This window comes from Gadus chalcogrammus, chromosome 13, assembly GCF_026213295.1.
Source record: "Gadus chalcogrammus isolate NIFS_2021 chromosome 13, NIFS_Gcha_1.0, whole genome shotgun sequence".
NCBI lineage: Eukaryota > Metazoa > Chordata > Actinopteri > Gadiformes > Gadidae > Gadus > Gadus chalcogrammus.
In genome coordinates, this window is record NC_079424.1 from 19,305,621 (window position 1) to 19,330,493 (window position 24,873).

A 24,873-nucleotide genomic window follows, 5' to 3' on the forward strand; every position below is an offset into this window, starting at 1 on the left:
GCTTTTTTATTTAGGAATGTAATGCTTTTGTAAATGTAATGTTTCAAAGTATGTAGACTCTGACTTCCTTACAGTACATGTTATACAGAGTAATTCACTACCAAGTTTCTATGTGTTGATATTTATTTGTATAAATGAAACAGCCCTTCTATTGCACACAACTCCTTGCGTCGCCTTTGATGGCATGGTAACAAAAAAATAAAAGTGATAACTGCCCTCGCTAGCCTTTAACTTGTCTTGAGACCAACTATTTGAATTCAACAAGGTCAAGGGTTTATTAGTTCCACTAGTTTGGAAGAGTACATAGAGTGCACCTCAAACGGCAAGCCATCAAATGGTTGCCATTGAAATATAAGAGCCTGCAGAGTTGTGTATTTTATTTATGAATTGGGATCGTAACTTTCTACTGCTGGATGATGATTGATATGTTGCATAATGGGGACCCAATAGAGGCTACTCCATCGAGTCAACCCCATTTAATGTGTGGCCCCGCCTCCTGGGACCAACATGTGAAGAAGGATGAATGGATGAGCTCATGAGGACAACAAACCAATAGGAACAGACCACCCAAGCTTGTACAGCAAGTCGTGTGGTGAGTAACCAGTCACTGTAATTAGCTATGTTTAAAGGTCAAATTTCTCAAAAGTTGTGAAACTGATATGTCACTCCGAAAAATCTTCTATATATTATTATTATTATTATTATTATTATCTCATATATTATGGGTAACTTGATTCACATGCTCTAAATATTAGTAAATATCATTCCCGAAGACATTATTGCCTCAAACATGAATCTTTCATGTTTCTGTTCCTGCTTGTATTTAGAAGCAGGGTATTATCTGCTATTAATGAAAGAATTTGAGTCTCTGGACACACAGCGTATTTTATAACAATTGACCATCGGCCGATGAGTGCGGCTCGTCTGACCCGTTTCTGCTCATAGATTGTGATTCTAATCGAGTTAACGTTTGGGTTGAAATGCGTCTTGCACTTCCATATCCTGTCACTGCTTTGTTTTTCCTGTGACCAATGGCATCCTCAAAGAGAGCGAGCGCAAATCCCCTTGGCATCCCAACTGTAGCGTGAACTGAAGCCATGCTAACATTAGCCCTGTTAGTATTCATCATGTCGGCTACGCATACTCAAATTGTCACCCAAATATCTGTGCTCCAATAACTTTATGCCTGCCTCCCTGACTATTATAAAGATAGAGCTATAAAAAGAAAGAGAGAGAGAGAGAAAGAGAAAGAGAGAGAGAGAGAGAGAGAGAGAGAGAGAGAGAGAGAGAGAGAGAGAGAGAAGAGAGAGACAGAGAGAGAGAGAGAGAGGAAGAGAGAGAGAGAGAGAGAGAGAGAGAGAGAAAGAGGTTAGTGTAGTGGGCGGAGGAGAATAGATTGGGGACAAAGGGGCGGAACAAGACAAACAAGACCCCATGAGAGCAGGGTGAAGACGTCAGACGAGGAGACATGTCATCACATTCTATGGAGGCGGCTTCATGTGTCTGCTCACCCGTGCTCAGACAGGACCGGGTGGAGGATGACCTGCGGGGCTCTGCTGGGCGGGGCCTCAAGGGCCACGTCTGAGGAGGGCCCGGTCCAACACAGTCAGAATGATAAGTTGGCGCAGTGCACACACACACACACGGTCGCACGCACCCATACAAACGCAAGCACACACTCACAAAGCTATTTCACATAAGCCATTCAGTCCTTTATTTGCAGCCCGCTTGCTATACATACTTGAAGGGTTCTGAAGGACATCATGATATATAATATAATGTATGATATTATATAATACACAGAGTAGCCTGGGGCTTCCAGGCGAAACTAAGTAACGAGGCATTAAGTGTGTGAAAGTAAAACGAGTGGTGAAAGAAACCAGTTGGAAGCTGTAGCCAGACAAGAGTACACTATGGATTTGTGCTTCATTAGGAAAAATCTCCTCTCTCTCTCTCTCTGTACCACCCTCTATCTCCCTCGGGACGATGTGTGTGTGTGTGTGTGTGTGTGTGTGTGTGTGGTGTGTTGTGGTGTGGTGTGTGTGTGTGTGTGTGTGTGTGTGTGGTGTGTGTGTGTGTGTGTGTGTGTTTGTTGGTGTGTGTGTGTTTGTGTCTGTGTTTCTGTGTGTGTGCCCGATTATGTGTGTGTGTGTGTGTGTGTGTTTAGGTTGGCTGGAGGTTAGAGGGCAGGCAAAGGTCAGAAGAGGTCAAATGTAACAACAGTTATACTCATAATTTTCACCATGGCACGGCCCCAGGGTATTATGGGTAAGGGTAATAGCCAATTAGGATGCACTTACCTGGAAAGATGAACTGCTGCTTGTATTTAAAATAACTGGAGGCTGCAGGAAAGACAGAAAGACGAAAGTTTAATTTGATTTTTTTAACAAAATAAAAATTGTAATTAAAATATAATTTTAAACATAACCATTTCTCAAAAACACGCCATTCCTTTAAAAAAATTAATATGAATTTTAAATGTATGTTTTATTGAGTTCCATAATAAACTACATATTTGTTGGATTCATAACTTTATTTCAAAACTTTATTTGTTAAAATAAAACAGAAGGAATGAAAACATGCCCACGGTTTGGATTGAAGACTATGCTGGGCAGGGTGCCCACACAGATCCTACCTGTCAGGTTGAACTGTTTCTGTTGCCGTGCCGACTGAGGAGAGGGGTGCAGGGGAGAAGGGGGTGTGGCACTACTGGGTAGGGGCGGGGCCGGGGAGGAAGGTGTGGACGAGGTGGTGGAGGAGGGATTGCTGCTGGAATCTGGTTGATAAGGTACTGGAATGTGGTCCTGTCGAGAGATGGAACCAGAAGTATGCTGATGAGAGACATATAGCTGGCATGTGCCTCAACACGTTTGTAAACAACCGCCAATCAAGTACATTTTTGGTAGGGATGAACTGATACCACTTTTTCACTTCCGATACCGCAGTTTTGGGTTTCTGCCGATACTGATATCAGTCCGATACTTTGTTTTACTCTCGAACAAATAATTACAATACTAAAATATATGGAAGCACTTTTGCTCATCCTATTTGCCACCTATGAAAAACAGTGTTTTGATGCTGGCGTAAGCGTCGAAACGCAAGTTTCACAAAATGCTGTACTAATGGATTCCCTAATAAGAGTGCTACTGCTTTTGCTGACATTCACGGCGAATGTGTGCTCATGCTAAATGAGCACACAACATCGACATTTGTTGCTATCCTTTTAGTGATATATATATACACATATTTTTACATTTAATATTTTTCTTTATTGCCATTATTTGATTGTTATACTATCCTACTTTCCTGTCCGGGATTATTTGGCACAATCTCATCTTAACGTAGAATGATGAAACACTATATTAAGAGATGTAGAACAGAACCAAACCCATGTGCCGTTCTTCGGGGTATACTTGATGTGATATGGGCCAGTTTTACAATGTTATTAGTAGTCAATCTTGATCATAAAAATCATTCTTGATACACACTATGCTAATTAACAGTAGTTTCCCGATAGGATTCATAGGTTTCCATGGCAGGTGATGAGATGTTCATGAGAAATGTTATGTCATAAAGTATTATGGAACATAGGAGAAAAAGAGGCCTGCATTGTATGGATATGGATAGTAACGTTCAATAAACAAACTTTCAAAGACACGTACACACGGACTCAAACAACCATTGACAGGTGCCATTGTGACACAGACTCACAGTCCAACAGAAAGATCTCCTACATTACGTCCTTGTTCATTATGAACGCAGGTGTGCATGTATGAAGAAAAACGGACAGACTGACAGAAGCAAAAGAAAGAAGGTCACTGTTTTCTGTAGTTTGCTGTCTTTTGGATGGGAAAACAACCAGCAACCACAACCAGGAAGGAACATGAAAAGGTCTTATGAAATGGAAATGGGAACGGCATTGCGTGAAGACTGGGCGTCGTCTGGCGATGACCTCATGATCTCCAGCCCCTCAGCCTCACCTTGTTGATCTTGTTGGTTTTGGGCAGGGTCTGACTGATGTGCAGGTCCGTGTACCTGAGCGGGTTGTTGATGTCACATGGCACCGATTCTGTCCGTACCAGTCGAGCTGCGGGAAGAAGGGAGAAGGAAGATGGTCATCAGAATAACAAAACAAGGAAACAGAACAAAAAAATATATATGGAACTACCGGTAAACTAAAACGAGGTAAAACAATGGAGCTTCATTGGCGACTTAATTTGACAGCAGTCGACTGCACCCGATTAAATTCTTCATCACCCCAGTCATCGCAGCCTAGTTTGATGAATTGAACATACTGTTCCTGCTGGCACGACACCCATTTTTTACGAGGAAAAACACACGTCATTAAGAGACAATCGCTCTTCCTTTATGAGTGACATCTTTAATTAGAGAGCTGTTACTATTACCTTGAGATGTCCCTTGGTGATCTAATTTTTCCGGAAAATTAAAGCAGGACGAGAAAGAAAAGGAGAGAATTAATTTCAAATCTGATCAACTGATGATTTTCCTGCTAGCACTGTCAGTCACATTTAGAACAATACCTAATTGACTGGATTCATTTGATTGATTACAACTTTTTACAGCTTCATTAAAAAGTGGTTCAGTATAATTGGTCAATTATTCTCTCAAACCAAGCCAAACCACATCGAGGTTGCCAAACTACAGTTGTCGCTGATTCCTGCAGAGCCGCCATGCATTTAGATGTTTCATCCCCCTCTAAATTGTTTCCATCAAAAATACAACCATTTTGGATTAAACTGCCCATTTAATGTGGAACTAGATAGTGTGGAACACAAGAACGCATCGTTACCTTGACCATTACCTTTGAGCGAGTCAGGGCCGCCCCCTGAATGATCAGCAGGTGACAAGGTGGGGCTTCTTTGGTGCATTTGTTGTGGCACTTCAACCTGGACATATTATGATGTTGTGCTGACACGTTAATTACTCTACCAAACAAACCGCCAAATGGAATGGAACCAATATCCTGCATCCAACAAAGCTTTGAATTTGTCAAGCATATGGAATGGATCCAACATTCCATTGGCCTGACAAATTCAATGCTTTTGTTTCCTATAAGGGATCTTTTTATTTTGTATTTATTTTTGACTGATTATTATTATTATTAATGACTCGCTTATTTGTTGAAATCATATATTACGACACTGGTTAAGTGTGGAATTTCAGACAATGTAAGGCACAAACAAAAAACATTAACAACAAGGACAAAGTGGATTATTATAGGGTGGCTATTGAATGTAAAGAAGCTTTAAAACGTACTTGCAGTTTTTACATTTGAGTCCAAACAGCATTCCCTTCCCACAAACGATACATGTCTGTGACATCCAGTACTTGGTGGAAAACCTGTGGCCAAGGACAACAGAACTGCACCATTAGGTTGTAAACATTGCCTTCGGCAAAAGGTAATCGTCATTGACATCATGTTTGTGACATTTCAGAAAGACATTTAACAATTCAGAAAGTATGTTGTGCATAACTGAAGCATTGGAACAACTGTTGACCGAGGTGACCAATATGGTTAGACAGAGGTCAGAAAATGGTTATCAGTCCCTCTTCTGATCACAATGGTGCTGACACACTGATTCGATTCTGCCCCTGTGTGTGTTATTTGCAGTAGCATACGTTATGGTGTTTACGGTCATGCACTGCACCAAACAGCGATAGCCATGAATCTATAATCAAAGCACAGAAATGCACTGCATTTGAAGTACGCAAAGAGAAAGAAAATGTAGCCCAACTTCAGTAAAACAAGCCTCAACATGATATTGTGAGCATCAGTCGTTCATTTGAAATAACGGTAAGGTGTTCCATCGTAGAATTTGTCTCTAAACGGAAAGTTGACAATCTGGATGGCTGTGCTGTTGGGATGACGTCATGTTTAACATCACCCACCTGTGTTTTATTGAGTTTCCAAAGTCTCTCCTGGGAATCTGCGGAGACCAGCGAGGCACTGAGAGCGTGTCTGGGAGAGAGAGGACCCCAGGGTTGAGAGACATGCTCATGATGAATGAATGAGTACCCTTGGTTGGTTACTTCCTGCACACATTTTGCCTGGACAGTAATACGTACCTTACGCAACAACAAAGCAAGTTCTCAGACAAGGCTTCTCTTGCGCTAACGACAGACATTTGGGCGTCTAGAGCTAGACTTACCTTAACTGTTCTTTATAGCATACCAGGAGATAAGCAGCCCAGTCACACTTTGATTACATGTTGATAGACTAATCTTGAAAGTGGAACTATTTTGTTTAAGGCACTGCTGTGACTTTATTTTGCCGATATACCACTGAAGCATTCCTATGTTGAAATTGTGTTTAAATGACTATATATTTGATATGATGAATTCTTAATTTATTCTTCCAGATGCTGCTGCAGCCAACCAAGCTATCCAGGTTGTTAACGTTTAGAATAATACATAGAAAATTTAAAAACCAAAGGATGATGTTTTATTTATTTTGTTGATGAAACTGTAAATAACACCACAAAACTATCGTACGAAACCATTCGATTTCTGAACATGGTGGATGGGTGATTGGATGGAGGGGTCAATGAATACATGGATGATGAGGTGACTGGGTCGGCGGGTGAATGTATGGATCGGTTAATGGATGGCTTGCTGAAGGGATGGTCGGTTGGAGGGATGAGAAATAAAGACAACAATAACTTCCAAACACATGTGGCTGCCCGTGTTCCAATACATTGCATCAATTAGAAACTGTCTTCTTTAAATAAAATGCACGCCTAATGGTTATATACTGCAACGACAACAACAGACATAGATGCTGTGCTATAAAAGGCTTCTGCAACCATCCCATGCTACTCCCTTCTAATACTCACTACCTAGCAAATGTCAAGCTCTCCTGGCCTCACTAACTCATCAATTCAGAGGAGCTCACAGCTTTGATTCAAACAGCTGGTGGAACGACAAATTAGTTCTGCAGGTATTCCAGTGTTTGTGACTCTGTGTGTGTGTGTTGGTTTGTGTTTTTTTGTGTTGAGGAGGAGGGGAAGGAGAAGTGCTGTGGGCACACCATTGTAAAGGGAGTCACACTTCAAAGGGTTTTTGCGTCCACTCGCTCCATTAGAGCGAGCAGCCGACACATTACGCAGCCGTTGCCTCGTCAGTCGGGCTGATAGCGTCCTGCCTACACAGCCCTGCCTATGGGGGCGGCCGGAGGCTATTGTGGACATAGATTGGCATGATTGGGATGTTGAACACAGCCATGGTGAAGCGCTGGGCGATTTAGCCAAACCCTAATGAGCCGACCGAAGAGAGTAGCCAGAAGGGGAGGGATTGGCTGGAATAATTAGCCTTCGCCGCTATATTGTTGCCTCCTTTCATGACAAAATGATTGTGAAATACTTTATTTATTTTATGTCGGTTTCGGTTTAAATTGCAACATCGAAATGAATATGTACAAGACATATTCTGTTCTGCTTGTGAGCGTTTAGTTCGCATTTGTCAACAATAGGGACTACAAGACATTACAAACCACATAGCTATAATAATAAACACACATATATAGTCCACAGACAGAACCTGATTCACAGAGATGGTTTTAAGAGAGGCTGTCTCCATCCCTGTCCAATGCATTTCATCTTCTGAATTGCTTTTTTGACTTCAGGCTTGTAACAAGAGAAAAAGCTCTGTTAGCGCTTTTTGGGGGGATTAGATTTAAGAGAAATGGTTGGCAAAGGTTACTGACACCTGAGCTCTGTAATAACAACATCTCTGTATGCTGCAAGTATTTATTGATAAGCAACATCTTAATTTCACCAGGAAAACATGGCACATGTGCTGGCGATGTGTCATGTGCCTGCATGAAGTTACTTGATTCCATAACTAAACAATGAGGTTTTGGAGGGATTAGTTTCCACATTTGACATTACAAGAAAATCCCCTCCATCACCACCACGTTCTTTACCATCACCACATCCAATACTACCACCTCCACCTCTACCTCCACCACCACCACCACCACCACCACCACCACACACCACCACCACCACCCACCACCACTCCAATACCCCCACCTCCACCCCCACATATTCCTCCATCACTGCCTCCTCCATCAACACCACCATCTCCACTACCTCCACCAACACCACCCAGCCTCTCTCTTCTTCCATCCTCCCTCCGGGGCCAAGTGTATGCCCGCTGGAGCCCAATGCATCGCTCAATTACAGCCAATCAGCACGATAACCCAATAGGAAGGGGGAAGTGACATCATCTGCTTCTTGTCAGCCTCAGAGGCAACAGGCAGCTGATTGGTACTGTCAACGCAGATGCCAGGAATGGGAGTTATCCATTGGGCCGCGGGTGTTTTACTGAGGCTGTGTAACCAGTGTGTTTGAATGGGGCTTTAAAATTACGTACCTAAGTAATTTGTGTGCAGGTATACCAGTGTTAGTGTGTGTGTGTGTGTGTGTGTGTGTGTGTGTGTGTGTGTGTGGTGTGTGTGGTGTGTGGCGCGTGTGTGTGTGTGTGTGTGTGTGTGTGTGTGTGTGTGTGTGTGTGTGTGTGTGTGTGTGTGTGTGTGTGTGTGTGTGTGTGTGTGTGCCACACAATGCACCTACAGCTGAATCAAGGAGGCCCACATTCATATGCCGGGGACGGACGTGAATCAATTATAAAAAGGTATATAAGAATGAATTCTCAACTTTATGTGCTGGACCAACACACCAATTAAAAAACACAGCCTAGGAAGACTTTCACTGACATTTACAACAAAAAAATCACTGACATATACATATAATTCTGATATTAAAAGATTAGAGAAATTAGCATTTAGCAATGAGAAAATATTATATATAGTGTTGAGTGTGCAGATAAGCAGGGTAATTAAGAATAAGCATGGCAGTGGAGGAAAACATTTGAAGACTCAACCTGAGCTAGTTGGCTTCTCCCCGCGTTGCCCTACAGATATTTTACATTATTCAATCCAAAATACCATCATTCTGATTCTCAGTTTTCTTGCTTTTCTGCATTTTAATGTTTAATAGGGGCCCACGGCAATCTAGGGGTACAATTATTTCATATCCGCAGAGAGGGGGAGAGAGGGAGAAAGAGAAAGAGAGACAAAATGTATCATAATGTTGTATTTCTTTTAAAAGGTGTTATTTCTCCGATCTCATAGGAAAGAAATGGCTTTGAGTAGTGTAGCAACCGTTCTCCCTATTCGCTAGTCTCGTACCCGTTCTTCTAAAACAACCGTCAATCTGTTGCCACGGACACCGTGCCTTCACCAGGAAAAGACAATGGCATCAATACAGTAATTAACTGATTATTTACACGTTGCCACTTATCCGGATGATACGGCAACACGGCTAAGCCTGTTGCCAACCGCCGCGATTACAGGAATGTTTATCCTCAGCCCGACAAAAGGAGGGGGAGAGAAAAAAGGAGTGTGTGTGCGTGTAATTACCGAAAACATTACACCAAGTGGCAGAGAGGGGATTCTTCTACCAGAGGAAGTTGTGTCGATAAGTGCGGACATTAGGGAAATGAGTCTCTCGCTCTCTCTCTCTCTCTCTCTCTCTCTCGCTCTGCCTCTCCAGCACATATTAATACACACATTAACTCGGTCCCAGAAGTATGTGCCGCCAAATAATAGGATGCATATCCACAGACAACACAGCAACGGCAATGCTGGAAATTGCATCCCTGGGACATCTTACGCATTTGAATGCCCATGCAAGTGCATTATGGATGTATGGCTTTCATCAGCTCTCGTTGTGAACTTTGCCGCTCGCCTCTACATCTACTATGCTAATAGCATGTCTAATGTATGCTAGCATGTGGGCAACGTGGTTTTATGATTGGACAGATGCCGGGAGAAGTTACCTAATGAAATGTGATCACACAAAACAATGGTGAGTCATATAAGCTGTTCTAGTGTAGACGTGACCGCATTAGTGAATATACCGGCATGCTAGTGTCAGACGCCTTTGGGGTCCTACTGGGGTGAAAAAGTATGTGCACGTCTTTCTGCCAAGTAAGATAGCAGTGCATCAATGGCATCAGTCAACGAGTCAGTCCGTCAGTCAACCAACGAGCGTCAGTCAGTCAGTCAACCAGTCAACCAGTCTGTCAGTCTGTCAGTCAACTAGTCCGTCAGACAACCAGTACGTCAGTCAGTCATATCAATCATGAAAATCCCAGCATGGCGTTTCCAGGTGAGGGTGTTTTCAGTGTGTGTGTGTGGGTGTTTGTGTGTGTGTCTGTGTCTGTGTGTGTGTGTGTGTGTGTGTGTATGCTGCCGTGCGTGCATGCGTGAGAGATACAACAGGAATGGAAAGATAGAAAGGATGGTGAGAGAGAGTGAGTGTTGTGTGTGTGTGGTGTGTGTGTGTGTGTGTGTGTGTGTGTGTGTGTGTGTGTGTGTGTGTGTGTGGGTGTGTGTGTGTGTGTGGGTGTGAGAGTGAGAGATAAAGAAGGGGACAGAGCGAGAGTGCGGTGGGCATAAAGCGCCGTCTTATTTTCTGTGCCATTTGCCGGCTAGTACTTGCACAGCTATCCCATCACATCATGTCAAAGATCGTAAACAAGCAAATAACAACAGAAATGGCAGCCGCACTGCAGTGAGGGAAAAGAGCGAGCGACAGCCACACTGCCTTGCTCCTCCACTCACTCTTTTTTTTTTTTTCCTGGCCTCCTGGTAGGCAAAGGAATACATAATTAAATGTAACTTTCCTCACTCACTGTAAATATCCACGATACACACAAGCACATGATATACAGTGTGAAAAGTACACACACACACACACACTGTTGAGGAATGAAGCGTGTGGACAGATTGATGGCGTGGCGCCACGTCTGGCCCTGGCGATGTATTTATGGCGGCCGTCGTTCACAGGATGTCGAGGTGCCATCACCTTTATTTATGAGGAGGCATCCCCCGCCCCGCGCCATATCATTCTCTAAATGGTATACAGCGTGCGGCCGCCATTTTTCTCACAAAATATAGAGCCACGTCGTGCCTGAACACACCGGAGGGGTGGGGCAGTGAGGGGGCCGGATGGTGTCATTATTAATCATCAATAGGCCCAGCGACGACGGGGCCAACACATGTCAAACAATCAAATATGTCCTCTCTGGGACCTGTAGTAGTCAAGAGGTGTCAGTCTTGGCATATTTACTCCAGTGAAGGTCCCGACTCATCAACAGCAGCAGTTATTTATCATATTTCACTTGCCAAACTCGAAAAAATAAGAACGTCCATGGTATTTATTTACCATTTGCTGCGTTCTTGTGAGGTGATTTATTTTCTTGATGGGAAGTGCTCTGCGATGGACAATTCTGCACACACACACACACACACACACACATGCACAAACGAGGTCATTGGTCTCTCGCTTGTACATTTGACAGGCTTTTCCACGCCACGTTCAGGGGGTGCCACCGAACCCAGAGCAACAGGAATGTAAGGAAACTGTTTTTTTTTTGGTTTCCAGAAATGATGGGTGGAGCGGACTGTAATTCACTTTTTCACGGCCCCAGAGAAAAATGAATACAGGGGTAGTGAGTGATGCATTGTGAACACCCCGATTAGCAGCACTGAACAGCCATAAGCTAACCTGTTTACTGCTAACTGTTCTGGAGTCCTTAAGGAGCGCAGACAGGGTGCTCACAGTTGGTGCATAAAAGCACCCAAGGGAGCGATATCTGTTGGTTGCCGGCGCGATAGTAGCTAATGCGCCTACAGCGGTAATTGCAAAGCAATAGTGTGTTTGTTTCTGTTGCTAAGACTCCCTTCTGAGTCCCACAGTTCCACCGTAGTCCCCACCCACCACCCCCCCAACACCCCACCCTCTGGTGAGGTGATGATGTCAGGAATGAGCGCTAACTGCTACACTCCTCGGAGGAGGGAAAGGAGGAGGGGGTAGAGAAGGAGGAGCCAGAAGAGGAGGGAGCCAGAAGAGGAGGAGCAAGAAGAGAAGGAGGAGGAAGAGAGGAGGAGCCAGAGAGGAGGAGTAAGAAGAGAAGGAGGAGGTAGAGAAGGAGGAGCCAAGGAGGAGGAGTAAGAAGAGAAGGAGGAGGTAGAGAAGGAGTAGCCAGAAGAGGAGGAGTAAGAAGAGAATGAGGGAGGAAGAGAAGGAGGAGCCAGAAGAGGAGCACAAGAGATGGAGGGGTGGAAGAGCAGCAGAGATTAGGGGCAGGAAGGCTGAGGAGTAGAACGAGACGGAGGAGGAGGAGCAAAGAGAGGAGGGCGCCACGGCTCATGAATAAGATATGGCAGCCAGTCTCACTACAGGGCTTTCGCATTAGGCCCGGCGTCAAAGCCAGCGGCACCTCTGTGCCACACATCCACATGCCCGTAAGCGTGTGCAGTGATAAAACAAACCCTGATGCGTGGTGCCACGTTCGACGCACAAGCCAGCTCTGGCACCTCTTCCCGTTATAATGGGGGGTTTTACAGCAACCATGGGTGCCTAGATCTGAGGGGAACGCCGCGACGTGGATTAGGGCTTATGAAACAAATAAGTGTTTTAAGAGGAGCCGGCCCCGGTTTCAATTTCAATAGCTCGTTTAACCCTTATCTGTCCAATTCCTTGGGGCCCATTCTATGTTAATTGATCTACATTGCACTTGCATTGGGGTGTTAACAAGCACAGCCTATAATATTAATTACCCTGAAGTTTTGTGCGTAGTAAAGACTTGGCTGATACATATTAATTCTATGAAGTTTTTAAAGTAGAGCTCTCATTAAAAATGGATAAGCCCTGCACATGAATGTTTTCCCAGGAGAAATTGTGCATCCTTTAGCGCAATCCTTAATAAATTGGGTCAAATGTGCCTGCTCTGAAAGAATGGTTTCTAGTCAAATGAGACATGATGTTCCGCTAAATGTAAACATCGTGAACTGTGATTTTGTGTTGTGTTGTGACAAATACAATGGTTGTTACAACACGCTCTGAGCCCGCAATAATCTGACGTATCCTAGGGCTCCGTCAAATCATGTCTAGAACTGTAAAGATCAAACAAAATGAATATCGTCTGATTTGAGAAATTAACTTAAGTGTGGGGGAGAGAGGGAGAGAGAGAGAGCAGAGAAAGAGAGAGAGTGTGAGTGTGAGTGTGAGTGTGAGTGTGAGTGTGAGGTGAGTGTGAGTGAGTGAGTGAGTGTGAGTGAGTGTAGGTGTGAGTGTGAGTGGAGTGAGTGAGTGTGAGTGTGAGTGTGAGATGAGATGTGAGATGTGAGTGTGAGTGTGAGTGAGTGTGAGTGTGAGTGTGAGTGTGAGTGAGTGTGAGTGTGAGTGTGCACATTTTGCTGTGTCTTGTTTTGAATGTTCATCAGGGAGGGAGGGGCTTAAAAATGCTTCTAGGTTAAATGGAACCTGCAGATGATTTGCTATTTTTGGCCTGTGATTTGTGAATAGAGCTATGACTTGAAACAACAGAGACAAAATATCAAACACACATTATTGACACGTTGTCTCACAATCCTTTCTTTGATTGGCTAACTACAGTACTCTGATCCATCGGTCTAACGTGACCCTCCATGCTGGTTCTATCTGCTACCACCGGTTCCTTCTCCCACTTCTCCTCCCATCGAGCGTGTCTGGAGACTGGAAGTGAAAAGGGGAGTGCAATGGCTGCCAGCCACAGGACAACCGAAGCAGAACATAAATGGCATACATAAGAGGTGGTCCCTTTCTTCTCCAGGCCCAGTCGCTCAGGGAGACACCTGCTTGGGAGTTCAGGGGGCAGCAGTAAGCAGGTAACAACACAGAGGCGGAGGGGGCGTTGAGGTCGTGGGCATGCTGGTGGCACACAATGAGAGTCACTTCACCACTCCTAATGATACCAGCATGCGGGGGGTGGAAATTCATTAACATAAGGGAGGATATCAACCTCGACACCACACAAAAACATTCCTTGGTGCATGTGTACACATCAGCACATACACGCACACTCAGACACAGGCCCAAGCATGGATGCACGCAGACAATGCCAACCGTCGCCGCTGCCTCAGACGGATACTCAAGCGTACCAGCACCGGCATGTCAGGGAGAGAGAGAGAGAGAGAGAGATCTACTCTCTCTCACTTCATCCTTCTTCACAGAAAAGGCAGAGGCCACCTTTGAAAAGGGTGTAAACATCTTTCTGCCTTCTAAAAAATATACTTTGACCTCATCTCCTACAACCTTTGCTGCATGATCGACCTCTTCTAGCTGAGACGTTGTCATTCCCCGCCCACAGCCTATGGTGAGGATATCTACCTCGTCTACCACATGGTTCGAGGGGTGTGTGTGTGTGTGTGTGTGTGTGTGTGTGTGGTGGTGTGTGATGTGTGTGTGTGTGTGTGTGTGTGTGTGTGTAGATGAACAAGTTTGAAGAGCCACTCTAGAAGATGACATCATTGTCAAACCGCTCCTTTGCATGCCCTTGTGGACACCCCACCCTTTCCACCATGCTGCCCACATGAAGCGGGCCAGGGAGAGGGCGTGTGTAAACAGGATGTCAACTCATGGAACATTCAACTCTATATTTAAAACCGTTGTGTGTGTGTGTGTGTGTGTGTGTGGGTGTGTGTGTGTGTGTGGTGGTGTGTGTGGTGTGTGTGTGTGTGTGTGTGTGTGTGTGTGTGTGTGTGTGTGTGTGTGTGTGTGTGTGGTGTGTGGTGTGTGTGTGTGTGTGGTGTTGTGTGGTGCCTCTTCACCTCCTGGGGGGCACGGGCGGTGAAACAAAGCAGTAGACTCAACAAAATGGATGAGTTCACATGTGTGGCACATGTCATTCCGAGATGGGACTGGAAGACAATTTTGGAGTTTTTATCATTTTTTTCTTCTTGTTCTCTTTACCGCACACAAACCGGATGCTACACAGCCTGCAGCAAGAACGCAAAACTTTTTGCAATATCGTATACTTAGGCGAACCACGTATACGTACATTACAGCGAACACTTCCAACGCGCCTCAAACTGAGAGAAGATTGGGCTTTGTTTGGAAACAATCCCCATAACTTTCAGGTTACATATGCTGTTCTTTATTCCTCTGATAACAATTACCCACCCACCCGATTTTTAAACATACCAGCGCATTATTGTTCAATTTTCACCTCCATTCTTGTGATTATTAATCACATCACACATCAATTCCCAGAACCAGCAGAGAAAGCCATCCTGTAATAAAACTGTCACACCGGTGCGCTATAAAGACAGATGTTACCAGTGTGTGATAACATAATTAAACTGTTCTGTGAGAGGGATTCCATGAAATTATTCAAATGTGGACAGAGCACTATCATTTAACAATAAAGCAATTTGGGCAATATGCGGTGTATAACACCGATGTATCCTTCACCCTCACATTTTTTCAATACAGCCTCGCCGCCCAGCTGACAATATCAACAGTTTATGCACAGAAAGTAAAGGTCTTTGGAACCGGAGAACGGTCTGGGTCCCTGAGGCCTGGAGAACCTGAAGGCCTGGGGAACCTGAAGGCCTGTAGAACCTGACGGCCTAGAGAACCTGTAGGCCTGGAGAACCTGAAGGCCTGGAGAACCTGACAGTCTGGAGAACCTGAAGGCCTGGAGAAGCCGAAGGCCTGCAGAACCTGACGGCCTGGAGAACCTGAAGCCCTGGAGAACCTGAAGGCCTGGGGAACCTGAAGGCCTGGAGATCCTACCCCATACCCCCCCTGAATGACGCTACTTTGACTGGAGTCCACATCTTCAGTATCCTCCTCTCTCAGGTTGCTTTGATATTTGCCTAATGAAGCTTTCTCAGAGTAAAGAATGTAATAAATCAGAATCAGAATATAGAAGCGTGCCTTTCTCGTGGTCTTGGTCGACTTCTCGCATTCTTGGAAGATATCCCCTAAGAACGTGCCTTTGGTTGTGTGAGCCATTGAATATGGTATATCTGTGACTCAAATACCCATACATGCATATGCCACAGGATATGCTTCATGCTGTAACATGGGCACAAATGTGCACGCACATACACATGCCACTGCAAGCCCGTCGGGCAGGAAAGTGTTTAGACTGCGATGCACTCAAAAGCGTTTCGACGCAAAGCAGACCGAGAGGAGAGCCGCATCATCTTTAGGAGCTGTGGAGACACACGATGCTTCAGTTTCTGGCTCTGCACGCTGCAAGCCCAGCAACCTACACATGTCCATCCCCCCCCAGAACCCATCATCACACAGAGAGCTGGCGTGGCGTCAACTAGAATGAGTAACCCCCTCCGTCGACTTGAACCGTGAACCCTCCATACCACTCCACTCCCACCCCTAGCGTCCTGGCCAGGAGGGCTTCCCACCTGACCAGACCGAGAGGCTCTACACTGCAACCCTCCCTGCCCTGATGCTGTAGACCTCTGAGACCTCTTGCTCACTGGAGGTTGGAGGAAGACGTCCGAACCACGAGTTCAAAACGAATTGATAACAGCCATCAGCATAGTTCTGCCGGCTTACCGATTTAGGTGTGGACATGAATTGAATACACTCAAACTGTGTTAGTGTTTTATTTTATAGTTTCATTCCAGCTATATCAATGGGTGAAAGAGGAGGCTCATCAGTCTCAAAAATTGAAGTCGCAGATTTGGTGTGGCACCTTGCCGTTGGTCTTTCTTGCATCATCAACTCAAACTATGAGGTCCCCTCCTATTACAACGGCAGCGTCAGGATGGTTTGCCCGTGCCCTAGGCTGGGTGTTCCCCTCCCAGCCAAAAAGATCTTGGTTAGATCCCCAATGTCTTCTCAATGTCTTCAGCAACCCCCTACCGGCTCATTGATGGGATACACCTGAATTCCTGGTCAATCGCTGTGGTTAAAAGCCTCGGCCAATGAACTAAATAGTAAGTATCACCATTAGGGATAGGGATCATTAATATTTATTGATATCGATACCATTTTTCGATACTCCTTAACGATCTGAACCTCTATTGATACCACTATCGAAACAATTTTATTAATTGGTGGAAATACGTCGCGTTTTTCGTGATGAGGAAAATATTTAAGAAATAAATAATTGTATTTTAAATTAAATATGTCCTCATCCTCATCCTCATCGTCATCCGCTTATCCGGGGTCAGGTTCGCGGGGGGAGCAGCTCAAGCAGGGGGGCCCCAGACTTCCCTTTCCCTGGCCACATTGACCAGCTCTGACGGGGGGATCCCGAGGCGTTCCCAGGCCAGTGTTGAGATATAATCTCTCCACCTAGTCCTGGGTCTTCCCCGAGGTCTCCTCCCCACTGGACGTGCCTGAAAACACCTCCCAAGGAAGGCGCCCAGTGGGCATCCTTACCAGATGCCCGAACCACCTCAGCTGACTCCTTTCTAAGTAAAGGAGCAGCGGCTCTAATCCGAGTTCCTCACGGATGGCTGAGCTTCTCACCCTATCCCTAAGGGAGACGCCAGCCACCCTTCTGAGAAAACTCATCTCGGCCGCTTGTACCCGCGATCTCGTCCTTTCGGTCATCACCCAGCCCTCATGACCATAGGTGAGGATAGGAACGAAGATCGACCGGTAGATCGAGAGCTTTGCCTTGCGGCTCAGCTCTCTTTTCGTTACAACGGTGGCGGTAAAGCGAACGCAATACCGCCCCCGCTGCTCCGATTCTCCGGCCAATCTCACGCTCATAGTACCCTCACTCGCGAACAAGACCCGAGGTACTTGAACTCCTTCACTTGGGCTAAAGACTCATTTCCTACCCGGAGTAAGCAATCCACCGGTTTCCTGCTAAGAGTCATGGCCTCAGATTTAGCGGTGCTGATCCTCATCCCAGCCGCTTCACACTCGGCCGCCAGCCCGATCCAGTGAGTGCTGAAGGTCACAGGCCGATGATCCAATGAGGACCACATCATCTGCAAAAAGCAGTGACGAGATCCTCAGACCACCGAACTGCAACCCCTCCCCCCCACGACTACGCCTCGATATCCTGTCCATGTATATCACAAACAGGATTGGTGACAAGGCGCAGCCCTGGCTGAGACCAGCACCCACTGAGAACGAAACTGACTGGCTGCCGAGAACACGAACACAGCTCTTGCTTTGGAGTACAAAGATTGGATGGCCCTGAGGATAGACCCCCTTACCCCCTACTCCCGCAGCACCTCCCACAGTTTCTCCCGGGGGACCCGGTCATAACGCCTTCTCCAGATCCACAAAACACATGTAGACCGGATGGGCATACTCCCAGGCCCCCTCCAGGATCTTGCGAGAGTGAAGAGCTGGGTCCGTAGTTCCACGTCCGGGGCGAAAACCGCATTGTTCCTCTTCAATCTGAGGTTCGACGATCGGCCGAACCCTCCTTTCCAGCACCTTGGAGTAGACTTTACCAGGGAGGCCTGAGAGTGTGATACCCCGGTAATTGGCACACACTCTCTGGTCCCCCTTTTTGAACAGGGGAACCACCACCCCGGTTTGCCACTCCTTTGGCACTGTACCCGACTCCCACGCGATGTTGAATAGGCGTGTCAACCATGACAGCCCCTCAACACCCAGAGCCTTTAGCATTTCTGGCTGGATCTCATCATCCCTGGGGCTTTGCCACTGCGGAGATGTTGACTACCTCAGTGACCTCCACCAGGGAAATTGACGACGAAAACACCATCAACCTCGAGCTCTGCCTCCAACATAGAGGGCGTGTTATTCGGATTCAGGAGTTCCTCAAAGTGTTCCTTCCAACGTCCGACGACCTCCTCAGTTGAGGTCAACAGAGTCCCATCCTTACTGTACACAGCTTGGATGGTTCCCCGTTTCCCCCTCCTGAGGTGCCGGATAGTCTTCCAGAAACACTTTGGTGCCGACCGAAAGTCCTTCTCCATGGCCTCTCCGAACTTCTCCCACACCCGCTGCTTAGCCTCCGACACGGCAGCCGCTGCAGCCCTTCGAGCCTGTCGGTACCCTGCAACCGAGTCAGGAGTCCTCCAGGATATCATATCCCGGAAGGCCTCCTTCTTCAGTCGGAGGCCTGAAGAAATTAAATATGTAATTTTAATAAATATTGACATCAGTAGTTTTAATTATATATACTGAAATGATTAGAGCACACTATACAACTGCATTAGTAATACAGAAACATGAGTAATACAGTATAACTCATGTTTCTCACCAAAAACTAAATTGAACGTTACTCTGTTACATTTGAACGAATCATGATAACCTATCAGTCGTTTTATTGAGCCAACCTAACACATCATGACATCTGAAACTTTATTAACTTTTAAGATAACTAGCTTGTATGCTGCCGATTACAACACAGATTTCACAATTGGATTACTATTTTTAACTGACGGGACTAGCGATAATGTCTGTGTGTGCGATTACCGCTCGTACTTTGAGTGGATGATTAAGACGGGCCGGTCTGTGGTGCGACAGGAGAAGGAGGAGACAGGAGTCTTTTCAACTCAGAGACAGTCAAAGGTACTGCATTTGGTCTTTATATGATGCACAATGCTAATGTGCTTGGCCATTGAGGTTGTGTCCCCCCTTTACAATAAACGACTTTCGCCCTTTTCGCCCGTTCAGCCATCCCCGCGAGCAAAGTTAACTGCCAGGCTTCACTTGTAATACCCGTTTGCTTACAATTCCATTCAAAAACATTGGTGGACACGCTGCAGTGATTGGATTGATTTGATTTAAATGCCGTGACGTGACTCGAGGGACACTATTACGTTACGTTAAAAAAATGATAAATGAACGACGGCACTCGATAGTGGTATCAATAAGCCCAAACGTTAATGATTTTCGGGTTTTGAAAAAAGTGGAACCGGGTCCTTGATAGAAGCGGGTTTGGATCTCCATCCCTAGTCACCACTGTGTGTGTGCATGTGTTGGTTCACAGTGCTTATCTCCTAGCGCCCCCTGATACCCCGACTACAACCACTTGAGCTGGATGGAACCAGTCCAGAAACGACTCATCTGAGGAGCACCTTCATCTACCTTCAGGGGCTCCAGCGAGGGGCCTGGTAAGCTCTGCATTATGCAAATACTAGCTGTGTCAATGCAGTGCTAGCGCTATCTGCTGCCACCACTGTGTGGGTGTGATTATTTATGTGATTGTGTATGTGTGGGCTCTCTCTCCTGCACGCAACCCCCCAAGGTAGAGGGGCAAAACTGAATACATAAAAAGGGAAATTATATGTATTTTCTTTCTTGTATCCCCCTTCTCTATATATACGTTACTGTGCAAAATAATGGCTGCTTTTAAGATATCGTTGGGTTGCCTTCGTCTTAAAAGGCTGAAATCTCAGGAACGGCTTACACTGCGAACTAAAGGGGGTCCTTTTTGAAAAACAGGATATTAATATTTAATATCCCACAGCTGCATGGGTTGCAACCACATTTTGCACCGGAGCGATCAACAGCATGCTTAAACCTGAGCGGTAGTACAAACAGGCTATCGAAATTGATCGTACATCATGAGAAATGGATGTGCACGGACTTGAATGTCCCGGAGACAACAGCTTCAAAAGGGAGCCGCGCACCGACGCAACTCCCTCAACGTCAATCCTGGGCCTCTTGTTTGTTTACACCATTTCAGCTGTTGCCATGGAGGCTCACTTTTTCACACCACTTCCTGTTGCACAAAAAAAAGAAAAGAACGAAAACAAAATAAAACCAAACCCAAAGAAAAAACAAGCCTGCAAGTAATTGCAGAAACACAACCGTTTCATGTTTGTTTGGGTGTTGTTTGCTTTCCATCTGCACTTCCTCTTGAGGACCGACTCGAAAAACAAAGAAAAGAGGTAGTAAAAAAAAAAAAAGAAAAAGGACTTAGTATGAAGTTATAATTCCTTGAAAATAAATAGGCTCTAATTATTTGGAAAAGCATATTCTCATACTGTGTTGGTATTTTTTAAACACGATTGACAGCCAGAAAGCTTATGGTCACAACAACAAAGGCCTGAACATGTGCAACAGCCAGAAGGTCATGAAGCTAAAAACTATAACTCATTCCATAAAACCCATTTTTAATGAAAAACAAAATTGAATTTCAGTGTGTCCTGAGTTAACAACACAAAGAAATAAGTTTGGGTTACTCAAGAGGGTTCTTTGTTTTCCCCTGTAATGTGTTTTGCAGACTGAACCATTGGAAGCGAACCCAGAGCCACCTCTCCGTCGTCGATCATTAAAAAGGAGTATTTGACTTACTAATAGAGATGCTTAAACCAAGCTTATGGTCCACTTCCCCTAAATCTGACGAGTCTACAAGATAAATTCCCCTGTCAGCGTCGAGATGATCAAACAGATTACAATTATTTCATCCCCCGTCTTTATTAATGAGCACTGTCTTTCATAGTTATGTTCCCTAATAAGAATAAATGATATGTCATGGCCAGGTTTGTTGTTCCCAGGGACTCTGGGAGAGCGCTAATGCATCTGCACCTTGAGTCTGGGGAAAACTCTTGATTGATTTTCGTCTATTTTCTAAGCTTTTTTAAGCTTCAAATAATAGAAAAAATGGAAAGCGGCATCTTCATCTCTTTTTACTGAGAACAAAGGACACAAAAGAAGCTTTTGGTGTCACTAGTAAGATTTGTGTTAGTGTCAGCGGCACAAATAAAACTTTGAAGAAGCCACTGTGAAATGCCACCGCACCAAAAGAAGAGAAAAAAAACGTAAAGAGTTATCAAGTAATTGAGCGAAGATCTTAATGCCCTGGGGACAATTAACATGGTTCACGGTGCATGAGTGAAAATCCTGGGTTAGTCTAATGGGAGAATAAAAAGAGACTGCCAGCCTGCTAGCCAGAAACACACCCTTTGGTAAGTAGCCTATCAAAGCACAGTGCTGAGAGAGAGAGAGAGAGAGAGAGAGAGAGAGAGAGAGAGAGAGAGAGAGAGAGAGAGAGAGAGAGAGAGAGAGAGAGAGAGAGAGAGAGAGAGAGAGAGAGAGAGAGAGAGAAACAGAAAAGACACACCTCTTCCTTCATCTCTAGCCACGCGTCATTTATCACACAGAACAATTAATACGCCTCACTTCCGTTTCTACTGCAACCGCAGAAATTAAACCCCCTCGGATTTGTTAGGGAGGGCATAAAAATAAGACGCAGCGGCTATTTACCATGTTGGGAAGTACCAGCGACACACCAAACCGTGTTTACCAGGATTTAAGAAGAAAGGAAAAGCCACAATGTGTTTGTTTCCCCCACTTCTGTTTGAAGCCACAGAGATCCTGGAGAACAACCAGGAAGCCCCAAGGTGCACAACTGCCTCCCACCTTCAGGGAAGGTGCTCCCTTGTTGGTTTGGCTTGTTTGTCGTCCCTTTGCCCCCCTGGCTTCATTGGGTGCAGAAATATCTTTCGGTAAGGATGTCTACCTGTGGTCAATCCTTGAGCAAGAAAAGGTCTCCTAGATGACTAAAATCAAACGCAAATAGTCAACTGCACGGCCATGACGCTGCCCCTGGCAGCCACTCCTCCCCACCCCTCTCCCACTCCCACCCCTCTCTCTCCCGGTGTCTCTCGCCCGCATCACATTCATCAGCTCTCTAAACCCCTGGTGTCTCTGCGGAACGAATCAGAACGCGCCCCTGGCGAGGAACTGAAGGGAAAAGTCAACAGGAATTAGGTTTCAGCGTAACTGTTTACTCAACTGTGGCCTGCAGTTATTGAAATTGTATCCACGGTTATGTGTGTGACTACCGCCGTAATGAATTCAGCATGGCCCGCGATTCCCCCAACTGACAAGAGGGTGCGTTCTGGGAGCTGGAAGTGTGGGGGGGGGGCTGGGGGTTTGGAGGCACGAGGGAGACAAGAGGAGGGCCTGTTAGGTACACTGAAGTGAGGGCCCAAAGGTGCTAGTAATGACACGGACAATCGGGATGGATGAAGAACACACTTATTCTATGATCTTGTTTCCATTCTGTCAAGCTCTGTTCTGCCCGTGTGCACGGAAAATGTGCACGTGTTTGTTGAGACCCCGGCAGGCCACCGTACATGGCATGAAGTAAACCAATGCAAGCTCAAATTGAAAGCCATTCTGTCTCCCCACTGTCTCCCCACTGTCCCCCTCTCATCTTGTTCACTAGTTGTCTCTCTCTCCCTCTCATCTTGTTCACTAGTGGTCTCTCTCCCCCTCTCATCTTGTTCACTAGTGGTCTCTCTCCCCCTCTCATCTTGTTCACTAGTTGTCTCTCTCCCCCTCTCATCTTGGTCACTAGTTGTCTCTCTCCCCCTCTCATCTTGTTCACTAGTTGTCTCTCTCCCCCTCTCATCTTGTTCACTAGTTGTCTCTCTCCCCCTCTCATCTTGTTCACTAGTGGTCTCTCTCTCCCTCTCATCTTGTTCACTAGTTGTCTCTCTCCCCCTCTCATCTTGTTCACTAGTTGTCTCTCTCCCCCTCTCATCTTGTTCACTAGTTGTCTCTCTCCCCCTCTCATCTTGTTCACTAGTGGTCTCTCTCCCCCTCTCATCTTGTTCACTAGTGGTCTCTCTCCCCCTCTCATCTTGTTCACTAGTGGTCTCTCTCCCCCTCTCATCTTGTTCACTAGTTGTCTCTCTCCCCCTCTCATCTTGTTCACTAGTGGTCTCTCTCCCCCTCTCATCTTGTTCACTAGTTGTCTCTCTCCCCCTCTCATCTTGTTCACTAGTGGTCTCTCTCCCCCTCTCATCTTGTTCACTAGTTGTCTCTCTCCCCCTCTCATCTTGGTCACTAGTTGTCTCCACTTTGCTACCGAACAGGAAAGCAGACAGAGAAAAGAACAAACACAGGGAACCAACTAAACAGGCTGCAACCCGGGCAACTGTTATACCGCCATATATAGTATCTATGGAGTGTATATATATATACAGTTAGTACAGGAAAAACAAAACAAGCGTGACTATAGTGTGATTCCCGTTCCAGTGCCTCTCCCATGCAGAGTGGTGACAGATGCTGGCTGACAGTGGCGCGCCGGTCGGGCAGCGTGCGCGGCAGCGCAGAAGTGCCTGGGTTTCGTCACCAAACGACTCCTGACAACAAGCCTCATCCACTCAGGGCCGGGATCAGGATGGGGGGGACGGGGGGGGGGGGGGGGGGACGACACACGACTCATGCACACCATCGCCTCGTTGCGACGCTGTTGATCTTTTCAAAGCGCGTCCCCCTTCTAAAAGCAGCGTCATGTGTCACGCGTGGCGCTCACACCAACAGAAAGAGCCTGTCTGTTTGTCTCAACTCTGCCCCCCGGCCCCCCCCCCCCCCCTGCCCCCCCTCCCGATTGGGAATGTTTTGTTTCCCCGTCATGTCGATGTCGGCCACGCGTCTCGCTGCCTCCGCTGTGCGGCCGTGGCATTAGCCGCGAGGCGTGAGGCCTCGCGGCTAATGCCACGACCGGTGACGTCCCGCTAAGGTGACAGAGTCAACACCAGCCCCCCCCCTCACACACACACAGAAGAAACAACTGTCTCGGTAATCCTGTGGCACCCACACACTTAAAACGTGTCCGACGCCGCTCGGGTGAATAGTGTGTGGCGAGGGGGCTGCAGAAGCCTCACGCCACGATAACCACGAGCGGGGAAACCAAACACACGATCACAAGGAGAGCACTCCAATGAAATATTCAGAAATACCCCGCAATATACATAAATAATAATAATAATGTGTTTATGTACTGGATGTTCTACTTGGAGGGGGGGGATTAAATATTAAGTGGCACTTTGCAAAGAGTGTGTTGGGGGGGAGGGGGTGGCATTAATGAGGAGTGGAGGTGATGGGGGCGACGTGTGTGTGTGTGTGTGTGTGTGTGTGTGTGTGTGTGTGTGTGTGTGTGTGTGTGTGTGTGTGTGTGTGTGTGTGTGTGTGTGTGTGTGTGTGTGTGTGTGTGTCTACCTGGTGCTGCTGGAGGTGCAGGATGTCCGCCGCGCTCACCTCCCCCGTCGGCGTGGCGCTCTTGGGCGGGCCTTCCCTGGCTCCGCCCTCTGTT

General features: G+C 46.2%; 1 protein-coding gene and 1 pseudogene across 1 annotated transcript in view; both read right to left on the reverse strand.

The window, feature by feature from the left end:
• Window positions 1–24,873, reverse strand: part of foxp1b (forkhead box P1b) — a 205,659-nt gene that overhangs the window by 106,898 nt on the left and 73,888 nt on the right. Inside the window, exon 5 of the mRNA XM_056606125.1 lies at window positions 24,780–24,873. This exon is cut by the window's right edge and continues 79 nt beyond it. The gene's annotated coding sequence lies outside the window, so the exon portion shown is untranslated. The remainder of the gene's footprint in view (window positions 1–24,779) is intronic.
• LOC130402418 (kinase suppressor of Ras 2-like) overlaps window positions 1–24,873 on the reverse strand; it is a 33,739-nt pseudogene that overhangs the window by 8,798 nt on the left and 68 nt on the right.